The sequence below is a fragment of the Odocoileus virginianus genome, unplaced genomic scaffold (genome assembly GCF_023699985.2).
Source record: "Odocoileus virginianus isolate 20LAN1187 ecotype Illinois unplaced genomic scaffold, Ovbor_1.2 Unplaced_Contig_8, whole genome shotgun sequence".
NCBI lineage: Eukaryota > Metazoa > Chordata > Mammalia > Artiodactyla > Cervidae > Odocoileus > Odocoileus virginianus.
The window spans coordinates 921971-941836 of NW_027224325.1; the positions used below are offsets into that span (position 1 = coordinate 921971).

The window sequence follows — 19866 nt, forward strand, 5'->3', positions numbered from 1 at the left end:
CACGGCCAACACCGAGGTGACTTAAAGGTGCCTAGTGTCGGTGTGAGGTCCAGGTTTAAAATGTCATCCCCGCCAGTATGACATCACCACCGCCTAGTGTGACACTTCCAGAGACTGAGCAGCGCGCGGGGAGGCAGTGCCTACCGGGAAGCCCCGCTGCTGGTGAGGAATGACCAAAGTTTAGGCTTTAATGTTTCCTTGCTATCTAGAGTCGTTCTAACTGCTTGGCAGAGGTGTATGGGATCTGTGAGCCTCCACGCCCATTAGGACCCCCTGAGGGGGCTCTTCCATTCCCTCCTTGGGAAGCTTGGTTTGCGACAGGAGGTGAGAAAGAATAGCTGTACTCTGAACCCTACCCCCCCCCCCCCCCCCAAGCGTTTCAGTGAGCTCATACTACCATAATTTTCTCTCCTCTACCCGGAGATAGTAAAACCGGGTGTTCAGGAAAAGGAATGCAACGTTCTGGAAAAATAAACACTGCCTGAAAACTGCTGCTGCTCAGTCGCTTCGGTCGTGTCCGACTCTGTGCGACCCCACAGACTGCAGCCCACCAGGCTCCCCCGTCCCTGGGATTCTCCAGGCAAGAACACTGGAGTAGGTTGCCATTTCTTTCTCCAAAAACTAGGTTATCCTAAAAGAAAGACAGTTGCCATCTCCCTCGGCCAAGAGATTCTGAAAGTCTTCAGATCTACCTCTTGGTGTGTAAAATGCTCTGATTCCTAAAGTGTGGGACATTTTTAGGCAGACAGTTAATTTTTTCCTTCCCACAAGTTCTGGAGGCAGCAAGGATCTGAGCCCTAGAAAGTGACTGTACAGAACTGTGGTATTTACTTGCATATACTCTTTAAGGGGGCTTCCCAGATGGCGTTAGTGGTAAAGGATCCACTTGCTAATGCAGGAGACTTAAGAGATGTGGGTTCCATCCCTGGGTCAGGAAGATCCCCTGGAGGAGGGCATGGCAACCCACTCCACCATTCTTGCCTGGAGAATACTGGAGGAGAGAGGAGCTTAGTGGGCTGCCATCCATAGGGTGGTAAAGAGTTGGACACGACTGAAGTGACTTAGAATGCTGGCACTCTTCGAGAGGGCCGATGTGGCTAAAACAAGATTATACTATCAGGTTACATTTCCCAGGTCCCAGTCATTTTACCTCTTTGGGTTTTGTTTGTTGTTGTCATTCAGTCTCTTAAGTCATGTCTGACTCTTTGTGACCCCATGGACTGCAGCACTCCAGGCTCCTCTGTCCTCCACTATCTCCCAGAGTTTGCTCAAATTCATGTCCATTGAGTTGGTGATGCTATCTAACCATCTCATCCTCTGCTGTGCCTCCTTCTCCTTTTGCCTTCAGTCTTTCCCAGCATCAGGGTCTTTTCCAATGAGTTGGCTCTTTGCATCAGGTGGCCAAAGTATTAGAGCTTCAGCTTTAGCGTCAGTCCTTCTAATGAATAGTCAGGGTTTGTTTTCTTTAGAATTGACTGGCTTGATCTTCTTGCAGTACAGGAGGCTCTCAAGAGTCTTCTCCAGCACCACAGTTCAAAGCATCAATTCGATGCTCAGCCTTCTTTATGGTCCAACTCTCACATCCTTACGTGACTACTGGAAAAACCGTAACTTTGACTATACAGTCCTTGGGCAGCAAAGTGATGTCTCTGCTTTTTTAATATGCTGTCTAGGTTTGTCATAACTTTCCTTCCAAGGAGCAAGCCTTTTAATTTCATGGCTGCAGTCACCTTCCATAGTGATTTTGATGCTCAGGAAAGGAAAATCTGTCACTGTTTCCACTTTTTCCCCTTCTATTTGCCATGAAGTGATGGGACTGGATGCCATGATCTTAGTTTTTTGAATGTTGAGTTTCAAGCCAGCTTTTTCACTCTCCTCTTTCACCCTCATCAAGAGGCTCTTTAGTTCCTCTTCACTTTCTGCCATTAGAGTGGTATCATCTGCATATCTGAGGTTGTTGATATTTCTCCCAGCAATCTTGATTCCAGCTTGTGATTCATCCAGCCTAGCATTTCGCATGATGTACTCTGCATATAAGTTAAATAAGCAAGGTGACAATATACAGCCTTGTTGTACTCCTTTCCTAATTTTGAACCAGTCAGTTGTTCCATGTCTGGTTCTAACTGTTGCTTCTTGACTTGCATACAGGTTTCTCAGGAGACAGGTAAGGTGGTCTCATATTCCCATGTCTTTTAAGAATTTTCCACAGATTATTGTGATCCACACAAAGGCTTTAGCATAGTCAATGAAGAAAAAGTGGATGTTGTTAATGTTTATTTTATTTATTTACTTGGCTGCACCAGACCTTAGTTGGGGCATGCAGGATATTTTAGTTGTGACATACAGGATCTAGTTCCCTGATCAGGGATCAAACCCAGGTCCCCTGCATTGGGAGTATGGAGTCTTAGCCACTGGACCAACAGGGAAGTCCCTTGTTAACCTCTTCGGATCAAAGAGATGATTTTTGTGAAGATGTACTCAAGTGGTTATGCTGTCTTTGGAGGCCTTAACAACACTAGGAGCAGTTCTGATGGGAACGGGAAAGTTTATTTCCCTAGAGAACCAGGATTAGCAAGAATGTTCAATTCCACAGGGAAGTTTTGGTTATATATTTTCACAGAAACTTGGAGGACATAAAGTGCTACACTGAAGCTGACCTGGGAAACATTGAGACATGGAGAGTGGGCAAACATGGCTGCTGGGGAGCCAGGAGATAGGCAGAGCTTGAGCTCTAGGGAAGAGCAGATGTCGCTTGAAAAGCAGGCTTCCAATACACTAACTGCTTACTGTGCTTTGGTTCACCCCAGTGTATGACAGGCCTCTAAGCTCCTGTTAGGAGAATAGAACATTATGTCCCTTTCTTCTTGTCAAACACATCTCAAAATTTGCCCTGGGGATGCCTTTTCTGTTTAACTCCCACTTAATTCTAGTTATTCAGTCATGCATCATCATTTGACTACTTCACTTACTTCTTGTACATTATTTATCTATACTTGTTGATCTCATTTTCATTGTTCTTTGGTCATTTCCCCAGTCAGTCTCACTATATGGAGACCTTTTAAAATCTGGTATTTTCCCCTCTCTCATATTTATACCCATCCAACAAACTCTGCCTGCTCAGTGGCAGACACTCTCCTAGACCCTCAGTCAGATTCGAGATGAATAAGACATGGTCCTTTCCCTCAGAATAGTTAACAATGTAGTGGGGGTGGGGGATGCATGGGAGATGTATTTCCATGAAGAAATACATCTACCTGAAGAAGATTTGAATGACAGTGTCAAGGAAGACTATCATTTACCATCAGAGGTGATATTTAAACATGGTCTGCTCAAAGAAGTTTCAGAGTTTAGCTAGAGTTCATTTGTTCATTCAGCAGAAATCTTCTGAGTATCTTCTGTGTGCCAAGCACTGTGTTAGAGTTAAAGATACAAAGAAGAAAAGGTGTGGTCTGTGCTCTGAAGGAGCTCACAGTTCAGCAGAGGAAAGTCAGGGTTTGGAAATTAAAATGGGCTGAGTCAGATTTTGAAAGGCAACGCAGAGCTAGTAGAATTTAATCAGACAAGTAATATGAAGGAACGTGTGCTTTAAAGAGAGAGCTGGTAGCAGTGAGGAGGATGGCGGGCTGGAGAGGGGAAAGCCTGGAGAAACCGAGCCTACTTAGCAAACTATGATGAGGGCTTGATGAAGCAGAAAACATGGGGAGAAGGTTGCAGATATGTGAACTATTGGGCTTCCCAGGTGATGCTAGTGGTAAAGAACCTACCTGCCAATACAGGAGATGTAAGAGACGTGGGTTTGATCCCTGGATCGAGAAGATCCCCTGGAGGAGGAGGACATAGCAACCCACTCCAGTATTCTTGCCTGGAGAATCCCATGGACAGAGGAGCCTGGCAGGCTGCAGTCCACAGGATCACAAAGAGTCAGACATGGCTGAAATGACTTAGCAGGCACGCATGTGAACTATTTCCTCCCAAAGTCAGGGCAGCTGGAGACGGAGATGGAGCTGTTGCCAGTTGGAAGCACTGATGTCTCATCTAGGGTACGGTATCCCTCTAGGGCTTGGAGCCTATATTCAGTGTTGTAGGCCAGAAGTCTCTTCCGCAGGAGCCGCAGTGCATAAGGTCAAGTAGAAGCTGACCAAAAGGCCATCTTGTGAGAAACTAAGACAAACTACCTACACAAGTAGTAAATATGAGGAACCAAGAAGGAAAAAGATTTCAAGTAGAAACCAACAGTTGCAAAACTGGGAAAACCAGATGAGAGTGAAAGACTGAAGTGAAGAACAGAGGGCAAAATGTGGGAAATTTTTTGAACCGACGAGAGAATCCGCACTGATTTTTAAAATTTATTTGTTTTCAATCGGAGGATAATTGCTTTACAATTGTGTTGGTTTCTGCCATATATCAACATGAATCAGCCATAGGTATACATATGTCTCCTCCCTCTTGAACCTCCCTCCCATCTCCCACCCAGTCTCACCCCTCTGAGCTCCCTTTTCATAGAGCAGATTACTACAGTGTCTTACATATGGTGACGTATATGTTGCAGTGCTCCTCTCCCAATTCATCCCACCCTCCCCTTCCCCACCTATGTCCACAAGTCTAGTCACTATGTTTGCCTCTCCATTACTGCCCTGCATATACGTTCATCAGTACCATCTTTCTAGATCTCATATGTATGTGCTAACACATGATACTTGTTTTTCTCTTTCTGACTTACTTCACTGTGTATAATAGGCTCTAAGTTCATCCACCTCATTAGAACTGACTCAAATTCTTTTTTATGGCTGAGTAATAGTCCACTGTATATATGTACCACAGCTTCTTTATCCATTCATATGCCAATGGACGTCTCAGCAGCTTCCATGCCCTAGCAGCTGTAAATAGCGCTGCAGTGAACATTGGGGTGCATGTGTCTTTTTCAATTATGATTTCCTCAGGGTATATGCTCAGTAGTAGGATTGCTGGGTCACATGGTAATGTTATTCCTAGTTTTTAAATGAATCTCCATACTGTTCTCTGTACTGGCTATATCAATTTGCATTCCCACCAGGAGTGCTGCAGGGTTCCCTTTTCTCCAAACCTGTCTAGGTTTGTCATAGCTTTTCTTCCAAGGAGCAAGCATCTTAATTTCATGGCTGCAGTCACCATCTGCAGTGATTTTGGACCCAAGAAAATAAAGTCTGTCACTGTTTCCATTATTTCCCCATCTATTTGCCATGAAGTGATGGGACTGGATGCCATGATCTTTGGTTTTTGAATGTTGACTTTTAAGGTAGCATTTAAGCTTTTTCACTTTTCTCTTTCACCTTCATCAAGAGGCTCTTTAGTTCCTCTTTGCTTCTTTCCATAAGGGTAGTGTCATCTGCATATCTGAGGTTATTGATATTTCTCCTGGCAATCTTGATTCCAGCTTGTGATTCATCCAGCCCTGGCATTTTGCATGATGCACTCTGCATATAAGTTAAATAAGCAAGGTGACAATATACAGCCTTGATGTACTCCTTTCCCAATTTTGAACCAGTCCATTGTTCCATGTCTGGTTCTAACTGTTGCTTCTTGACCTGCATACAGATTTCTCAGGAGGCAGGTAAAGTGGTCTGATATTCCCATCTCTTTAAGAATTTCCTAGTTTGTTGTGATCCACACAGTCAAAGGCTTTAGCATAGTCAATGAAGCAGAAGTAGATGTTTTTCTGGAATTCTCTTGCTTTTTCTATGATCCAGTGGATGTTGGCAATTTGATCTCTGGTTCCTCTGCCTTTTCTAAATTCAGCTTGAACATCTGGAAGTTCTCAGTTCACATACTGTTGAAGCCTAGCTTGGAGAATTTTGAGCATTACTTTGCTAGCATGTGAAATGAGTGCAATTGTGTGGTAGTTTGAACATTCTTTTGGCATTGCCTTTCTTTAAGATTGGAATGAAAACTGACCATTTCCAATCCTGTGGCCACTGCTGAGTTTTCCAAATTTGCTCTCATATTGAGTGCAGCACATTCACAGCATCATCTTTTAGGATTTGAAGTAGCTCAGCTGGAATTCCTTCACCTCCACTAGCTTTGTTCATAGTGATGATTTCTAAGGCCCACTTGACTTCACATTCCAGGATGTCTGGCTCTAGGTGAATGATCACACCATCGTGGTTATCTGGGTCATTAAAATCTTTTTTGCATAGTTCTTCTGTGTATTCTTGCTACCTCTTCTTAATATCTTCTGATTCTGTTAGGTCCATTCCATTTCTGTCCTTTATTGTGCCCTTCTTTGCATGAAATGTTCCCTTGGTATCTCTAATTTTCTTGAAGAGATCTCTAGTCTTTACCATTCTCTCTTTTTCCTCTTTATTTGCATTGATAACTTTGGAAGACTTTCTTATCTGTCTTTGGAACTCTGCATTCAGATGGGTATATCTTTCCTTTTCTCCTTTGCCTTTCACTTTTCTTCTTTTCTCAGCTATTTGTAAAGCCTCCTCAGACAATCATTTTGCCTTTTTACATTTCTTTTTCTTGGGGATGGTCTTGATCCCTGTCTCCTGTACAGTGTTACAAACCTCCATCCATAGTTCTTCAGGCATTCTATCAGATCTAATCCCTTGAATCTGTTTGTCACTTCCACTGTATAATCATAAGGGATTTGATTTAGGTCATACCTGAATGGCCTAGTGGTTTTCCCTACTTTCTTCAATTTAAGTCTGAATTTGGCAATAAGGAGTTCATGATCTGAGCCACAGTCAGCTCCTGGTCTTGTTTTTGCTGACTGTATAGAGCTTCTCCATCTTCGGCTGCAAAGAATATAATCAGTCTGATTTTGGTATTGACCATCTGATGACGTCCATGTGTAGAATCGTCTATTGTGTTGTTGGAAAAGGGAGTTTGCTGTGACCAGTTCATTTTCTTGGCAAAACTCTGTTAGCCTTTGCCCTGCTTCTTCTTGTACTCCAAGGGCAAATTTTCCTGTCACTCCAGGTATCTCTTCCTACTTTTGCATTCCAGTCCCCTGTAATGAAAAGGACATCTTTTTTTGGTGTTAGTTCTAGAAGGTCTTATAGGTCTTCATAGAACCGTTCAACTTCAGCTTCTTCAGCATTACTGGTTGGGGCATAGACTTGGATTACTGTGATACTGAATGGTTTGCCTTGGAAACAGAGATCATTCTGTCATTTTTGAGACTGTACCCAAGTACTGCATTTTGGACTCCTGTTGACTATGATGGCTACTCCATTTCTTCTAAGGGATTCTTGCCCACAGTAGTAGATGTAATGGTCATCTGAATTAAATTGCCTATTCTGGTCCATTTTAGTTCACTGTATAAGCTGTATGAGCTGTTTATATTTTCTGGAGATTAATCCTTTGTCAGTTGTTTTAGTTTGCAATTATTTTCTCCCATTCTGAGGGTTGTCTTTTAATCTTGTTTATTGTTTCCTTTGCTGTGCAGAAGCTTTTAAGTTTAATTGTCTCATTTTTTATTTTTGTTTTTAATCCATTATTTTAGGAGGTGGGTCAAAGAGGATCTTGCTGGGGTGTATATCAAAGGTGTACTGCCTATGTTTTCCTCTAAGAGCTTTATAGTTTCTGAATGGATTTAAGACTTTAATCCATTTTGAGTTTATTTTTGTGTGTAGTGTTAGGAAGTGTTCTGGTTTCATTCTTTTACATGTAGCTCTCCAGTTTTCTCAGCACCGCTTATTGTATGGCTCTTTTCTCCGTTGTATGTTCTTGCCTCCTTTGTCAAAGATGAGGTGCTCAGAAGTGTGTGGATTTATCTCTGGGCTTTCTATCTTGTTTCATTGGTCTATATTTCTGTTTCTGTGCTGGTACCGTACTCTCCTGATGACTGTAGCTTTGTAGTATAGTCTGAAGTCAGGAAGATTGATTTCTTAGTTCCATGTTTCTTTCTCAAGATTGCTTTGGCTGTTTGGTGTCTTTTGTGTTTCCATACAAATTGTGAAAACTTTTGTTCTAATTCTGTGAAAAATACCATTGGTAGTTTCATAGGGATTGAATTGAATCTGTAGGTTATTTGGGGTAGTATAGTCATTTTCACAATATTGATTCTTGCAATCCTAGAACATGGTATATCTCTCTATTTATTTGTGTCATTTTTTATTTCTTTCAAGATTTTTTATGTTTATTTATTTATTTTTGTCTGTGCTGGGTCTCCATAGCTGCACACTGGCTATCTCTAGTAGCAGTGAAAGAAGGCTACTCTCTAGTTGCGATGCACAGGCTTCTCCTTTCCATGGCTTCTCTTGTTCTGTAGCATGGGCTCTAGACTGTGGGCTCGTTTGTTCTGGTACATGGGCTTAGTTGCTCTGCAGCATGTGGAATCTTCCCAGATCAGGGATCAAACCCAGGTCTCCTGCACTGACAGGTGTATTCCTAACTACTGGAACACCAGGGATGTCCCCCTCACTGATTTTTTAAAATCTAGACTCCAGAAAACTTTTTATTTGCAAATAATTTCAAACTCATAGAAAAGTTGCAAGAATGATAATAATAATATAACTCATATAACCCTTTACTCAGATTTACTAATTAACCTTTGACCCTCTTGCTTTAACATTTATGTGCTTGTTTGCTCAGTTGTGTCTGGTTCTTTGGCCTGTAACCTTCCAGGCTCCTCTGTCCATAGGATTTTTCAGGCAATAATACTGGAGTGTGTTGCCATTTCCTCCACCCAGGGATCGAACCCGCATCTGTTGCAGAATAATGATATTGTGTCCTTCTCAGAATATCACACCCAAAGTCAGATGACGTCCCTGTCCCTCATTGGGTAATAATTTTTTTTTTGTTGAAGTGTACTTGATTTACAATACTGTGTTAGTTTCAGGTGTACAGTGAAGTGATTCAATTACATACACATATTTTTCAGATTATTTTCCATTATAGGTTATTATAAGATACTGAATATAATTCCCTGTGCTATACAGTAAATCCTTTGTTGCTTATCTATTTTATGTATAGTGGTTTATATCTGTTGTGAGTTCCCAGGTGGCACAGTGGTAAAGAAACCATCTGCCAATGCAGGAGATGCAGGAGACTGGGGTTCAATCCCTGGGTCAGGAAGATCCCCTGGAGGAGGAAATGGCAGCCCACTCCAGTATTCTTGCCTGGAAAAGTCCATGGACAGAGGAACCTGGCAGGCTATAGTCTATGGGCTCACAAAGAGTCAGACACAATTGAGCACAATGCATGAAGTTTATATCTGTTAATCCCATACTCCTGATTTGTCCCTCCCCCTTCTCCGCACTTTGGTAAACATAAATTTATTTTCTACATCTGTGAATCTGTTTCTGTTCTGTATATAGATTTATTTGCATTATTTTTTAGATTCTACATATAATGATAGAGTGATAATAATTTTGATCACCATGTTGAGCTATCTGATTTCTCCACAGCATATTTACTATTTTTTTCCTGTTACAAGTAATCTGTGGGGCGACAGCTTAGACCACTGGAATATCCTGCTCCTCGTTAAACATGTTCCTTTAGATTTAGAATCAATTGGTGATTCCTGCCTGTACCAATCCTCCCTTCTCTCAATTAATTTAGTTATCTATTTATTAATGATATAGACTTGGGGATTAGTATGTTTTTCAATGACCTTGCTGTTCTTAATTATTTGAATGCCAAAAATTTCCAGCATACTCTATAACAAGATATTCTAGATTCCTCTTGTACTTTCTCTTCCTTAACCCTAAAATCAGCCATTTCTCTGAGGAGTCCTTGTTCTTTTTGTGGGGAGTTGTATTAGAAAACAAAGTCTGGGCACTAGGTACGTAATGATTTCTTAAAGGATACTTGTGGCCTTGGGTATGACTGCCAACCCTGAATGGACAGTTTGCTTACTCATCCTTTCCCCAGGGTTGCAAGACTCTGGTATCCCCAAGATTTTTCTTTCCAAGACTCCTTTGGGTTGTATTTAGCAAAGAAAGCTTTGGTAGAAGAATATGGCAGACATTGTTTATTGCCTATTCCGTGAAGAGTTCGGGTTCACAACTGCTGTAGCAAATAAAATCCATAACTCTGTGGCTTAACACAATTAAGTTGCATTGCTTGCTCATGTCACTAGTCTGTTGTTGGTGGCCAGAGCAAAGTATCAGGGATGAGAGAGTTGCTCTGCTCTGTGAAATCGTTCAAGGATTCAGGTGCCTCCCATCTAAATTCTTGCAGCTTCACCATTCCTTGGAGCCTTGAATTTCTCCACTGAGTATTTTGCATTTGGCCAGGAAAAAAAAAGGGAAGAGAAAATAAGGGTGATTTGTGTGGGAAGTTTTTATTTATAGGCCAGAACTGGAGGTAGCAAATACATTTATCTACTCTGTACACTTTACATTGGTGGGAACTCAGGAACATGGATGCTGCTAACTGCCGAGAGATTAAGAGATGATGCAATCTAGCTGTGTGCCCAAGAGGAAAATAGATATGATTTAGTAAAAATTAAGGGAATAGTTATCAACTCTAGTATTCTTGCCTGGAGAATTCCATCAACAGAGGAGCCTGGTGGGCTACAGTCCATGGGGTCACACAGAGTCGGACACAACTAAGAGACTAACACTGTCACACTTATCCAAATGCCATTCCCTAGATTCATTCTTCCCTATTAATAGAATCCCAGTTTCATTCAGATAGAAGGAAGATCCTTTGATTTCAAGGAAGCTAAGTTCCTCTCCATTAAGTGAAAAAATGAAAGTATTAGCCAGTCAGTCATGTCTGACTTTTTGCGACCCCATAGACTGTAGCCTGCCAGACTCCTCTGTTCTTGGAATTCTCCAGGCAAGAATACTGGGGTAGGCAGCCATTCCTTTCCCCAGGGGATCTTCCTGACTGAGGGATTGAACTCGGGTCTCCTGCATTGCAGGCAGATTCTTAATCATCTGAGTGACCAAGAAGCCCTTTCCCACCCCCCAAATCAGGGGATAAATCACAATTCATCTAAATCAATCCTGGTAATACCATTTCTCCTTGGCAATGATTGGTCTAGGAGTGGGTACAGGACACAGTTCTGGTTAATGAAATATGAAAGGAAGTCTTCAGGGAGGCTCCTAGGGATTTTTTATTTTTTGCATAAAGAGAAAAATTTCTTTTGCTCCTGTCTCTGTCTTTTGGCTAAGACAAAAGGATGAATACCCAAGATCTGGAGCTACCATGGCTGTCTTGTGCTCCAATGGGGCATCAGTCTTTGTTTTTAGTAACTATCTTAAGTACATTTTTCATGTAAAATGTGAACAGAGGAATAAATATGCCATTATGTTATCATATATAAGGGATATTAGCTCAAGTATGACAGGTACACTCTTGGGAAGAAGTGGTTATCGTCTGCACTAGGCTGCCAGACAGCCCTGGGATTAGAAGCTAAAACCAGGCAGAGAAGAGCATGATATACAAAATTGAAAACTGAATCACCCATGCACATTTGGAAGCTGCCCGGGATAATCAGGTAAGCAAGAACTCTCCATATCATCATGAAGGTCCCTTCTATATATTGTGAGAAGGCTATGTCACCTCACTGCATCCACATTACTCTCCTTCCCCAGCATCTCCCCATTAAAGCTAGGTTGGTTACTGGGCTGAATAGTGTGATTGCAGGCAGGAATCTGACTTGCTTGCTCTCAAGTCTTCATCTTGTTTTCTTTTTGGATCACAATAGGACATTTTGAGGATTGGGTTCCAGCAGAAGTGATGACTTTGGCCGAACATAATCTTCGGTGAAGACTATGCCTGTGGGATTAAAGAGAAAGAGTCAAGGACTTCCCTGATGGCGCAGCAGATAGGAATTCACCTGCTGATGCAGGGGAAACTGGTTCGATCCCTGGTCCGGAAAGATCCTGCAGGCAACTAAAGCCTGTGCACCACAACTACTGAAGGCTGTTTGCCTAGAGCCTGTTCTCCCCAACAAGAGAAGCTGCCACAATGAGAAGCCTGTGTACTGCAACCAAGAACGGGAAAGTGACTCAAGAGGGAGGTGGTGGTGCACAACATTGTGAATGCATTAAATGCCACTGAATTGTACACTTAAAAATGGTTGTTTGTTATGTGAATTTCACCTCAATTTTTTAAAAAAAGAAGGATGGAAGTTTGCAGGATTTAGAAATAATGGGTAAAAGACTTCACCCCTAATTTTTCTGATTTTCAAGGGTCAACCCAGAGACTCTTCTGGGAGAACGGCAAATGCCTTAACCACTTTTACAACAATTATGAGGGAAGGAGGGTTTGAGGTTTCATTTCTGTTTCCTCCCTTACCCACACGTAACCATCATCCTGTCTCTCACTTTCTTCAAATACTAGATCTTTATTTAGCAAAACCAAGGGATAGTGCTTTTCTCTCCCTTTACCTGGGATCATTTCTCATTATCATGCCTCCATCATTTCCTAGCTTCTCACCTTTTCTTTGACCAGCTGTTACATGCATGAGCTTTTCTCACCTTCATTCCATACATCATTCCCTGTCATCAGTTCTAAGCAAAAGCCAAAACATGCTTTAAGAATGCACACAGAGACCCACAAGGGAGAGGGCAATAAATCAGGACAGGACCTCAAAATTTAATAACTGATTATTTATGCTATATCATTTTGCAATTCCTACAAACTCTGAAATCAAAAAGACCTTAATGAAGTATCCCTTGCCTAACACAATTCCTGATACGTGGTTGGTAATAATAGCTATTTTGCTGAGTAAATTACTGAGTGTTTATTCATGGTACTCAAAGCATCAGAATTCAGTAAACTATAGAATAGAGTTTAAGAAACTTCAAAATAGCAGTCTTCACCTTTGGCCATGCATTTAACTGATTTTTTTCTATTATTGCTTTTGGAAACTCATTTGTATAAAATCTGTTAGTTGTCATCAAGTGGTTCTCTCTGGTTCGGGCGGGGGAGCTGCCCTATCAAAACAAACGATAGAGGGTAAATTTTCTGATGTGAAATAGGGCTTCTGCCTGACCAACCTCAGTGCTCCCAGAATGTCCAGTATAAACAAAAAGCATGGACTTTGGAGCTTAATGTCACTAGGAGTCCTAACTCTTCAAGTTACGAGGGCATGATAGTGGGTCTGCTCATGAGCCTCACTTAATCTCATCCTTAAAATGGAGATGGTAATAATACCTTTTCTGTACCTCCCTGATTCTGTCCATTGGAAAATTTCTTCAATGTTACTTTCAAAAAATAGCCTGAAATCCACTACCATTCATCTCTACTGGTAACTGTCTACAAAATCAGAAAGTCTCTGAGAAGTAGAATATAGAATAATAACAAATATGGATTTGTCAGTCCTATCTTGACTTAAAAGTGCAGGTTTTAATTATGTATGTACTGACTAAGAGCCTTGCAGAAAGAGACTGCTCTTTCCTGAACCAAAATTGCCCTGCTCATTCAGGTGCATTTCTGTAAGGAGATAAAATATCACTACTTGGTGAATTAAACAGAAAAGATTAAATCAGACTAAATATGATAATGCTGTGTCTTCTACTGTATCTTATAGATCTCTCCTAGAAGATGCAGCTATTCAAAGGTCAGGACTAATGTTATTTGCTATAAAATTTCATAATAATTTAAATAATTAAAAAAATAAGTATTCTCTGATAAATTCATTTTTGTTTACGAAAAGTCCTAGTCTCTCAGGAAGTGTAACCTCTAACCCCAAGGCTTGTGTTTACTCCAAAGCAAGTAAAACATGTTTTTTCCTCTTAAGTACATAGTTCTAAAACATGTCTATTATAGGAAATAATGTTGATTCATAAAATATTTCAATTATTTACTTGTAGATAAATCTTTTTTTTCTTCTTTCTTCATTTCCTTCAAATATGTTTATCTATATAATATCTTTGGGTATATAGATATACTTTTCCCTTGTGAAAGCTCTGGTAGAAGAAAAGGGATGTCTCTCTCCCTTCAGTTGCTTGTGCTAAAGAGGTAACTGATTTTTATCCAAACACAATGCAAAAACACCAGTATCTCTCACAGCTGCAAAAGCTTCCTGACTGGTATTCTTACTTCATTCTTGCCCCATTCTTCATCTGTTGCTTTCAAAAATATCTATCAGATCATACCACCCCAGTACACTAAAGCACTTTCCACAACACTTAGACGAAAACCCAAACTTCTTGCTCTGTAGGTCACATCTGATCTGACTCCTACCTCTGCCTCTGATCCCATCTCCTCTTCTCTTCCACTTGCACAGCTCTTGCTGATGTTCTTTAGGCATAGAGCTCATGGCCATCACATGGTTTTGGTGCTGATGCTGCCCCCAGATCTTCACCTGGCCGGCTCCTTTTCATCTCTCAGGTCTTGAAGTGTTATTCCCACCGGGATACTTCCTTGCCCTTTATCTGAACTGCTCCCCACATCCATTAAATCAGTATTAATATTTTCTTCTTCCTCTTCTTTAAAAAATTTTTTTTATTTTTCTTCTTATTATTTATTTATCAATTTATTTGGCTGTGCCAGTCTTAGTTGTGGCATGTGGGATCTTTAGTTGTAGCATGCAAACTTATAGTTGGCGACACATAAGATCTAGTTCCCTGACCAGGGATCAAACCCGGGCCCCCTGCATTGGGAGCATGGAATCTTAGCCACTGGACCACCAGGGAAGTTCCAGTCTCATTTTCTTCTTAACATGTATCACCACTCGATATTTATTTATGTATACTGCCTCTCTCCTTTAGAATGTTGAAGTTCCATGTGGGTAGGACTTTTTCTGTCTTGGTCACTATTTCATATCCCCAATGTCTAGTAAACTTGCCTGGCACAGTAGGCATTCATTCACATTCAATAGGCATTCAATAGGCACATAGGCATTCATTAAATATTTGTTTAATGAACAAATGAATGAAGAGATTTATGGGCACTAGTTTTCTCACTGGGATAGTTGCAAGTTAATATAGAGATAATATTTATACTGTATCTGCCAAACTTAAGCATTCAACAGTAGGCAGCTCCTGGAGGGCTTTGAACTCTGCTTTATTCCCTCTTGGAGAGAAATAGTGTTTATTGAAGGAGGATTGCCTAAAGGATGTGCGATGCATCCATTCCTCCAGATTAATTCATTTATTCATTCACCCAGTGTTTATCATTAAGAACCTGGTATGTGTTCTAGACAGCAGGAATAAAACAGTGAACAAAACAATCAAAAAGAAAAAAGGAATCCTAGAGTTTACATTCTAGTCCATGAGGCAAACACTAATCTCAATAAATAAATGATATCATATGGAAAGTGCTCTGTGGAGAAAATGCAAGGCAAGGAAAGAGGGAGTGGTGGGCAAGGTGGTTGCAATTTTAAATAAGATGGTCAAGAATAGCCTCATTAAGCAAAACCTTGAAGTAGGTAAGGGAGCCATGTGGGTGGAAAAGATGGTGGGGAGAGGGAAGAAGTGATTGTCTACAGGGTAGATTGGAGTAGCTGCAAGGAGGTCAGCATGCCTGGAGCAGAGTAAGTGAAGGTGGCAGAGGAGGAGTAGATGAGGCAGTCTGGAAATCATAGGGGCCATGCAGACCACCAGGAGAACTTTGGTTTTTATTCTGAGTGAGCTGGAAAGCCATTGGAGGATTTGAGCAGAGAAATAACATGCTATGACTTACATCATGGCTATCATGGGGACTCTATTTGGAGAGAAGGGGGACAGTATTGGAAGCAGAGAGAACATTTAGGAGGCTATTGAAGAACTTGCACAAGAGACAAAGTTTGCTTGGACAAGGGTAGTAGAGGTTAAGATGGTGAAAGGAAGATTCAGGATACAGGTAGAGTCAACAGGATAAATCCTGAGATGCAGGTGGGAGGGGAAAGCAATGAGAAAGGGAGAATATGAAACCAAGCTTACTAGGGACATGTAATAGGATTGCTTAGCAGTATGGAAGGCCATTCTGATGTTTGAAATCATGATTTTAAGATGAAACCAGACAGTCTGATTGAATGATTTTTCCAGGAACATCTAGCTGCTCCGGTACAGGCAAAGAGTAAATGGATATTATCATTTATCCAGAACTGGAGTTTTTCAAGCTAAGGTTGAGTGTGAGAGAGAAAGGGAGTGATATTATAAAGATGGATGGTAGGATACAGTTCAGTCAAGGAAGGAAGTGAAGATGAGAGGGCTCATGAACAGTGAAACACTGGCAATGAAGATACTTGAGCAAGTCAGCTGGAGAAAAGAGGGTTTAAATTTGAGATTTCAAATGTAGTATAACTTCTGGTAATGACAGGTTGGTAAGGTAGAGGGGAATGAGGTCTTTGGAGATGATGAGGTCAGAGACTGAGACACCAGAATGTTGATATCATCCAGGGTGGAGATAGCGTTCTGAAGGAGGAACAGAACAGGCGGAGGTGTTGGGGAAACAGCACTCAGAAAGCATGGAAGCTCCCAGCCCTTCCCACATACTTTGCCCTGTGCATTGCTTCCACCTGGCTGTTCCTGAGTTATATCCTCTTATAATAAACTGATGATCTGGTGAGTAAAGTATTTCTCTGAGTTCTGTGCATTGCTCTAGCAAACCAGTCAAATCCAAAGAGGGGATCATTGAAACCTCCAATCTATTATGGTCACTCAGAAGCACAGATGATGACCTGGACTTGCAACGGGCATCTCAGGTGGTGAGGGGACAGTCTTGTGAGACTGAAGCCTTAATCTGTAAGATCTGATGCTATCTCCAAGTAGACAGTGTCAGAACTGAGTTGAATTGTAGGACACCCAGCTGGTGTTAGCATTGCTGGTTGGCAGGGAAACCCCTGGTTCCAGTTTAGGAACTGGATGCTCAGACCTTTTAGCAGCAGGAGTCTGGTTTCACCCTCATGCTTTGTTTCTACAGAGTCTGGTTAGTAGGGGGAGTGGACTTGACCCAATCTTCTTCGCTTCTCAAAAGCACACCTTTCAGAGAGCACACTAAGGATGGGACTGTAGCACTAGGGATGAACTTCATCCTCCACTCCCCAAAGTTACTAAAAATTGATGAGAGGAGTCAGGACTGGTTAGATAGCCCTAATGCAGTAGCTTGCTTGTTTTTTAAAATTTTTCACAGTGCTGGGTCTTCATTGCTGTGCGAGGGCTACTCTTCAGTTGCGGTGCTTGGGCTTCTCATTGTGGTGGCTTCTCGCTGCTGAGCGCAGGCTCGAGGCGCGGGGGCTTTGGTAGTTGCAGCATGAGGTCTCAGTAGTTGTGTAGGGGCTTAGTTCCCCCCACGTCATGTGGAATCTTCCCAGACCAGGAATTGAACCTGTGTCCCTGGCATTGGCAGGTGGATTCCTAACCACTGGACCACCAGGGAAGTCCCAAGAGTGTTTTGATTATGTAAATACTGCAAGGGAAAAATTAACCCAAGGTGAGCCAGAAGTTTTGTGTGATTGAAAGATGATTTAGTAAGCTTTCTGTTTAGGAAAAGAACCAAGTCCAAGATTCTGGGAGCTTTCTGTGATCTGGTGGGTCGAAGAGGTGTTCGAAGAGAAAGTTACCTAGGAATGAGACAGTCAAGGTGGAAGGGTATCTAAATAAAAGCACTGTGACCAAAATAAAGACAAGCTTGGGGCTTCCGTGGTGGCCTAGTGGTTGAGAATCTGCCTGCCAATGCAGGGAACACGGATTCGATCCCTGGTCTGGGAAGATACCACATGTCTCTGGGCAACTGAGCCTATGCGCCACAACTACAGAAGCCCACATGCCCCAGAGCCTGTACTCGGCCCCAACAAGCCACTGCAATGAGAAGCCCATGAACCACAGCAAAGATTAGCCCCTGTTCGCTACAACCAGAGAAAGCCCACTCTGAGAAAGCCTGGCAACGAAGACCTAGCACAGCCAAAAATAAATAAATCATCTGGAAAAAAAAGACATTCTGAGGATGAGAATCCCCCATGGGCAGTTGTAGACACAAATATTATATAAAGGCAAGCAGAATCATTTTCTAGTGATATAGATGGGCTATCCTTCAGAAAAAAAAGGGGGGAGTGCCAAGAACTCAAGACAAAACAGCTTGTGGTGGTGGTGCTTAGGGAGGGTGGGAGGTGGGAAGCAGGTAACAGACCAAGGGCTACTCACCAGTGATTGCATTGAAAATTCATGCACATACAGGGAACTATATTCAATATCCTGTGATAAACCACAATGGAAAAGAATATGAAAAAGAATATATATATGTATGTATAACTGAATCACTTTGCTGTACAGTAGAAATTAATACATTATAAACTACACTTCAATAAAACAGTTTTTTAAAATGTGTACATGGACCTCCAGATGGAATTTCTCCTCTTTATGAACCACTCCAAGAATGCAGAGGGAACTGTCTCCTTAGGAGTGGACTTGAGATAGAGAACCCAGATCTAAATCACTTTTCTTGAACAAGCAGACTCACTTATCTTCTATTTCCTACCACAAAGGGCAGTCTGGGTCACATGTAAGAGATGTTGCCCAAGGCTAGTCAGGCAGATTTTCTTCCCTAAAGGGACTTAAATCACTGTCAGTCTCCTTGTGGAAAAGTACAAGTTTTCCCACAGATCATGAAGCAAATAACTAATTGATCTCTAGGGAACTTTCTTTCTCCCAGTGACTTGAAGCTTAATTGCAAGATCTTCACAGATCAATGGGGTCATCCTTAGATTCTAAAAATAAATTAGCTTCTTAAAGATACATGCATTGAAGCATTTTTGTTTGAGAGTGTTGAGAAATCAAACAATACAACTGCCAATCTCTATTATAAGCCAGAAAATTTGATTTAGAATAGTATGGAATCTTCTCATTGTTAATACACAGACATGCTACCGACAACTACATTTCTCAAAGCCCTTCGCTTCTCACCCTCCCCCAACCATCTGAATTCATATAGATCCCGCTTCAAGGAATACGTGTGACACAGCATGTGCCAAGAGTGGACAAGTGTCCTCGTTGCTAGAAGATAACTCCCATCCGGGGGCCCTTGTACTGAAGACTACCTTATCTCTCCCAGCCACCTTTGCATAGCACAGAAGTGAGACAGCTAGAGGCTCCCAGATGAAGTCTAAGCCTTGCCCACATAGTTTAGTAAATATTTATTAAGTACAGAAGATGATTTTCCATGTGTTGACATCTACCATTCTAATAACATCATTTGAACTTAATGAGTCTTCGTGGCATTTTTAAATTTTATTTTTGGCTGTGCTGGGTCTTCACTGCTGCTGTGGGCTTTTCTCTAGCTGCGGAGAGTAGGGGCTACTCTAGTTGTGTGCAGGCTTCTCTTGTTGTGCAGCACGGGCTCTAGGGTCCACAGGCTTCAACAGTTGCAGCACGCAGACTCAGTTGTTGGCTGCCAGGCTCTCGGTAACAGGCTCTAGAGTTGCGTAGCTGCTCTGTGGCATGTGGGATCTTCCTGGACCAGGGATCAAACCCACATCTCCTACACTGGCAGGTGGATTCTTTACCACTGAGCCACCAGGGAAGCCCTTTCATAGTATTTTACTGCTATCCTCTTCTGCAGAAAAGGTAGTAAGGAAACTTTCTGGAGGGCAACTAGGCACCATTTGCATCAAGAACTTAAAACTGCTGGGATTAGCAGATGCAAATTACTATATAGAGAATGGATAAACAGCAAGGTCCTACTGTATAGCACAGGGAACTACACTCAATATCCTGTAATAAACCATAATGGAAAAGAATATTTTCATATTCTTTTCCATTATATGTGTATATACATACATATATATATATATATATATACATATAACTGAATCACTTTGCTGTACAGAAGTTCACACAACATTGAAAATCAACTACACTTCAATAAACTAAATTAAAAAACCTTAAAACTGTTATCCCACTTCCAGCAATTTACTCCAAGAAAATAAACACAAACGCCATGATATATGCATAAGGATATTCATTGCAATATGTATAACTATGGAAAAAAGAGCACACAAAA

The 19866-nt window shown here is 41.5% G+C and overlaps 1 long non-coding RNA gene across 1 annotated transcript; it reads left to right on the forward strand.

Annotated features, from left to right (window-relative positions):
• Window positions 1–73: 73 nt before the first annotated feature.
• LOC139033901 (uncharacterized) lies at window positions 74–12016 on the forward strand. Its single transcript, XR_011486385.1, has 2 exons — window positions 74–162; window positions 11645–12016. It is a non-coding gene; the product is annotated as an uncharacterized lncRNA (long non-coding RNA).
• The last annotated feature ends 7850 nt before the right edge of the window (window positions 12017–19866 follow it).